This window comes from Lactuca saligna, chromosome 3 (genome assembly GCF_052625555.1).
Source record: "Lactuca saligna cultivar CGN05327 chromosome 3, ASM5262555v1, whole genome shotgun sequence".
NCBI classification, from domain to species: Eukaryota; Viridiplantae; Streptophyta; class Magnoliopsida; order Asterales; family Asteraceae; genus Lactuca; species Lactuca saligna.
In genome coordinates, this window is record NC_136419.1 from 171849320 (window position 1) to 171855934 (window position 6615).

Consider the following 6615-nt stretch of genomic DNA (forward strand, 5'->3'; position numbering starts at 1 on the left):
TTGCATCTTTTCTTCCCTTGAGTTTCTAGCAAAGTTAATGCATATCAAGGTGAACAACAAATGGACTGATAGTTCATTTGATCAACTCCTTGAGGTCTTGCAATTAGCATTTCCCAAAGGCAACAAGGTTCCCCTTTCACATTATCTAGCCAAAAAGAACCTAAAGTCTATTGGCTTGGGGTATGAGTCGATACATGTGTGCAAAAACGATTGTTGTCTCTTTTGGAAAGAACACGATTCATTGCAAGTTTGTCCCGTTTGTAAAGAGAGCCGATGGATCGATGTACTTCAAAATATCTCTTCATCCGATGCTCCACTTTTTATCGATTTCAGCATGTACTTTCAAAACATTCCTAGAGTCATTGTTGATGTAGAAAGTGCATCTGAAGTTCCTTCGCCAACTGGTAGAGTCAATGATGTTTTTGATTGTGTGACTGATTACGATGACACCGATTCTAACTATGATACCTAAGAAGATACTGAAGGATATGAGGAAGATTCTTCTTAGCTAGAAATGTGTATTTGTAATATGTGTTTGTAATATAAACTTTATTTGGATTTCTAGTTTAAATAGAAATGTTTATTCTTATCTAAATGTTTATTCCTATCTAAATGTTTATTTCTATGTAATGTGTATCTATAATAAAAATTGTATTTGTATATCTTATAATTTTTCAGGAAATGATGAGAGTGTGGCTTTTACCATGGCTGCTGTCATGGGTCGTGGACATGGGGGAGATGGAGCTGAGGACCCACCTTTCCCAGGTGGTAGAGGTCCTGGCCAGCACGAGTAGGATGGTAAGTCTTATCATGAAATTTTATTTACTATTTTTTTTCAATTATCATAAATTAAATGTCGTTTCTAATAATTTTTAATTACATTTGTAGTTGAGGAACGTGCCCGAAGGAAAGTTCGAGGAAAAGAAAAAAATATAAAGCTTGAAAAAGCAATCTTGCAGAACCAGGGGAAACCAATAGGCATGCAATATGATAGGGATATCACATTTAATCCCGTAGGAGAGGCGGGAGACATGTTTTCCCGAGAAGTTAGGAAAACAATGTGACAGATGGTCCCTTTTGACAAATGGAGTTGAAAAAGAGTTTCCCCTGATATAAAGGACACTATATTACAACATTTAGCAGTAATTATTTATTTAAGTATATTTTATAGGTTTAACTATAATTGTTTTTTACTTGGTTAACTTTTTTTTTCGTAGACAAAGTTTGATCTCAATCAAATGTACCACGATGCACAAGCTACTCTATTGACAGAGAGTTTTCAAGCAGCCTTGTTAAAAGGTTTTCGAGAGCGTAAAGCCGATGCAAAAGAATATTTCAAGATGGTCGGAGGGTATGAAGATATCCCGAGAGCATTGGCAAATCCTCCGGATGGTATGCTTGTTGATAACTAGGCGAAGACAGTTGAGTATTTTCAAACTGACAAACACATAATTGCTTCAGAAAGGAACAAAAAAATCCGTGAAAAGCAAACAAATGTGAATCGTGGGGGTTCGAACTCGTATAGCAGTACTTGCTATAAGAAGGTACCATACGATACACGTAATTATTTATTTAAAATATAATCTAATTTTTAAAGTTAAACAGAACCTTAAGAGAGTGGAAACATTTCGCAAAACTCATACTGATAAGAATGGTGTATTTGTTACTGTTGAATCGGAACAACAATATGTAAGTATTTAATTATAATTTTATCATATATTTAAATGTTTATTTATACTTAATTGTTACTCACTTTTGGGAGTTACAGAATTGGTTAGTTGAAGAGCTGTTAGAACAAACTCAAGGTGAAAGTGAGTTAACGCCCGCTCAAGAAAGAGTGACTTTCGAGAAAGTATTAGGAGAGCGACGTGGCCACATTAGAGGCATTGGCCGTAAACCTTCTAGTCTCCCGATGATTCCACAACCTTCGCAACCATCACAACCACCATCACAACCATCACAGGTAAAATAGCAATCTACTTTAGCATCGTAAAATACATGTTGATTTGGTAGTTTTGGTTTTGTGGTGGTTATTTGCTAAAAAGTTTGGTAATTTGGTTTTTGTCCCAAGTGCAAAATATAGCAATGTAATTTGGTTTTCTATCTTAATTTAAAAATAACAATCTACTTTAGCATCGTAAAATGCATGTTGACTTGGTAGTTTTGGTTTTGTGGTGGTTATTTGCTAAAAAGTTTGGTAATTTGGTTTTTGTCCAAAGTGCAAAATATAGCAATATACTTTGGTTTTCTATCTTTGTTTAAAAATAGCAATCTACTTTAGCATCGTAAAATGCATGTTGATTTGGTAGTTTTGGTTTTGTGGTGGTTATTTGCTAAAAAGTTTGGTAATTTGGTTTTTGTCCCAAGTGCAAGAAATAGCAATGTACTTTGGTTTTCTATCTTTGTTTAAAAATAGCAATCTACTTTAGCATCGTAAAATGCATGTTCAATTGGTAGTTTTGATTTTGTGGTGATTATTTGCTAAAAAGTTTGGTAATTTGGTTTTTATCTCAAGTGCAAGAAATAGCAATGTACTTTGGTTTTCTATCTTAGTTTAAAAATAAAAATGTATTTTGATAGTTTTTGTTTATGTTTGACGATCTAACTTATAAGTTTATATATATATTGTTATTAATTATGTAGTTGGAAAATCTTCGTGCAATGCTCGGCGACCCGGCATGTAAGGATGAGTTTTATTCGTTTTTTCAATCCCAAAATAATCAAGGAAACGATGGGAACGACGATGATGGTATGTAAGGATGGTTTTATTTGCATGTGTTGTCACGTTTTGCTACTTGGTAGATTGTAAAAATTTTGTTGTTTTGCTACTCGGATATTATGACTTTTGATATTTAATTGTATTTGGATGTTTGTTTGTATGCATTCACACTATTATGTTTGATATTTAATAGGATGTTTGTTTTGTAATTAGCGTCTACACTATTGGTTTTGATATTTAATCGAAGATTGTTATTACCGGCGATACTTTTACCTACGATATTATCACCGGCAACCATCATTAATTAAAAAAAAATTAAAAAAATTGAAAAACAATTACCGGAGACACTTTTACCAACGACACTTTTACCGGCGACAACAGAAGTCATTACCGACGACTAGCTTATTAGCGGCGACAAGGTCAATAGTGGTGACTTTTATCATTAGCGGCGACAAACTGATCAATAGCGACGAGGCAGTACCGGCGACTCAATACCGGCGATAAGTTGCGGCTATTAGTATTACCGGCGACTTTTGTCGCCGATAATGGTCTTTTTCCTTGTAGTGAATAGTTTTATGTTATTTGAACTTATAATGCTTCTTGTTGTTAATTTTGTGGTTTTAGAAAACGAAATTTATATTAAAATGCAATAATTGGTATTAGAAAAAATGAATGGTTTAGAGTAAATTACACAAATGGTTCCTATGGTTTAGGAGAATTTGCACGTTTGGTCCCTAAATTTTTTTTAACTCGGAAGGTTCCTACTGTTTGTTTTTGTTACGCGATTGGTCCCACTTACCTAAAAAACTATTTTGCCATTGATTTTTTAATTTATATAAATAAACACTCTCAATCTCACCCCCCACACCTTACTTTACGTTACCTTACCTACCTCATAATTTTTCCCTATTTAAATAATAATCTTTTTGGATAAGATAGTGACCAAGCGCATAACAAAAACCAACTGTAAGGACCAAACGTGTATCCAAAACAAATAGTAGAAATTTCGCGAGTTAAAAAAATAAGTTAGGGACAAAACGTGTAAAGTATCCTAAACCATAGAGACCATTCATGTAATTTACTCTAGATTATAAGATTATTTGGATAATCTTTGGTTTTTTTTAGAACATAGATGATCTTCTTTTGTAAGAAAATATCATATATATTTTTATGAAAATTTTAAAATATTATAATTGTTATTTTATATGACCAAAGTTAACATGTATTTTTTTTTTATAATAAAAGTTATCTTTAAATAACATAGTGTTGTTTTTATGTAGATTTGTATTTAAAATGCATAAATTAGTCATAAACCATTTATGATGTTGATTTTGTTGAGTTGTTAAATAGGTTGAAATATTTATTTATTTATATGGAATGCGATAATTAAACAGATAGTGTTCATCTTATTTATTTTTATAAATAATAGATTAGTATTACACTAGTTTACTTTATATAAAAGTATAATATGATTGAAGATTGTTTACATTTTGAAGAGCAAATAACCATGTCCACGATTTTAAAGAGTTTTTAGAACTCTTCATGGAGTTTTCAAGAACTTGCCGCAAGTAGTAATTTAAGGAAGTGGAAACATGAAGAAAATCATAATTTTTTTTTGGTTATATACCTTAAAAATGGATTTAACATTTTTGTGATCACTAAATTTCACTAGTTTATAGCTTGATTTATGCACATATTATGCTTGTGATGTTTGTTTTTATATTGATATTATGCTTAGTTGATAAAAAAAGATTAATGATTGATAGATAATATATTGAACATAAAAAATAATCATACGGAGTTTGTTTTTTTTTTTTTAAAAAAAAAAAAAAAATTTAAACATAAAATGTATAAAATGAGTTTAAAACAAAATTGAGTTTTATCATTTAAAACTCTATAACAACAAATTTTGATGATTAAAATTAAAATTTCAAAATTATGATTTTAGAGATTTATTCAAACGCCAAACGTTAAATAATAAAATGAAGTTTTATTAAAATGTTTATAAATGATTTTTTAGCACTCAAACATCAAACTTTAATATAAGATATTAATTGTAAAATTTGAAAGCGTCAAAATATAAAATTGGATTTTATAAAGAACCTAACAATAAAATATGATTTTAACAAAATATATCATTGCTTAGTTAATGCATGCAATAACCTGGTATCACATGTTTTACAAAAAATAGAATTATAAAACATATAAGATCTCATTTTCAAAATGCATGCAATAACCTGGTATCACATGTTTTACAAAAAATAGAATTATAAAACATATAAGATCTCATTTTCAAAATGCGCTGTTCCATCCTTTTGAAAAGCACTTGCAAAGCACTTGCACGCCACTTGTACAATACTTGTGGGATAAATGATACGTTTTTATTATCTTTTGATGGCCAATGCAATATTGGTATTTCTAGTTCGATAAATGATACATAACCACTGAGTGTCACTTCCAAATGTTTTTTCTAATTAGATGATTTGATTACGATTCTTTTACGATAAAGGACATCTAACTTTAAGAGACTCAGGGCATATATGAGATGAAACATGTCAAATAACAAAAGTTGTTAACGATCCCATACCCCTATGAATTATATTGGAATATAATTGATAACCGTTATCTATTTTGTTTGATTAAATAAATGAGATAAATGGTATCTAATCATTTATTTATTTTGCAACTTGGGTCCTATTTTAATAATTAATGTTTTACATATATAAATGGTATTAATCATAAAGATTTAAATATTAAAAATACTAAATGAATTTTGTAAAAGTTCTGTATACATCCCAAAGTGCTAATACCCTAAATATCTTATGCCTACAATACATCCTTAATAAGAAAAGCTATACACTAACAACTTTCTTACTTAACACTAAAGCTTAAGAATGGTTCTTAGACGCAACGGAAGTTGTATATATATACTTATCCATCTACCTCCCGCTACCCCTTCCCCCTCTCTCATATATATAGAAGCTCATAAAACACAATCGAAACATTTTGATGATTTAATCGATGTATCAAGCCATATAGTGGGCCCATAAAATGCCTATACTGGGCCCTTCAAGTATTTATATGATATAACTTTTACTTTTCATCTAATACTTGATTACTTGATACTAAGTGTTAAACTAATATTTGTAAATGTGATTTAGATGTTCAAGAATAGTAAGAGGTTGAGAACAAGCTAGTTTTAACTCTACTTGAACAAAGAACCAAAGGTCGAAGACTAAAACATTTGGAGTTTATTATTTATATTTTGAACATAAAGGACTTGTATTGTATAACAATGTGTGTTTTAAACAATATATGTTACATTTAGTTTGGCTAAATAGTTGTCTTAGTTATATGATTAGATGATTGATAATTTACTTAATATTTTTTAAACGATTACATTCATATTCTGAAATAATTATTCTTATTTTGACTATTAGATCTCTTAATATAATTATAAAGTAAATATCAATATTTTCTAAACAATAGTTGTATAAGAAACACCCTTAGACTCAAATATGATTTGAATCAAACTTATTTATGATATTGTTACCTTTATTATGCAAATAAGATACACATTCCAACCTTACGAAATTGATTTTTGAAGACAAATAAATATAACTTATTTCATATATTGGAATCTTATTTATATATTAAAGATTATTAATACAATTTTCTCTAAATAGTAGAGATTTTTTTTCAAGCATAGTGATGTATTGGATCCTGACAAAAGGAATGTCTAGATATAATGCAAGATACTCCATGATCTTCATTAACACATATAGTTGTTTTGTATATGTTAAATATAAGCATTTCGGAATAAATAGTACTTGGATCGTGATTAAACCCGTTTATGAAATTTGTAATTTGTCCCTTGTTGCCTAGGGTTACACGAA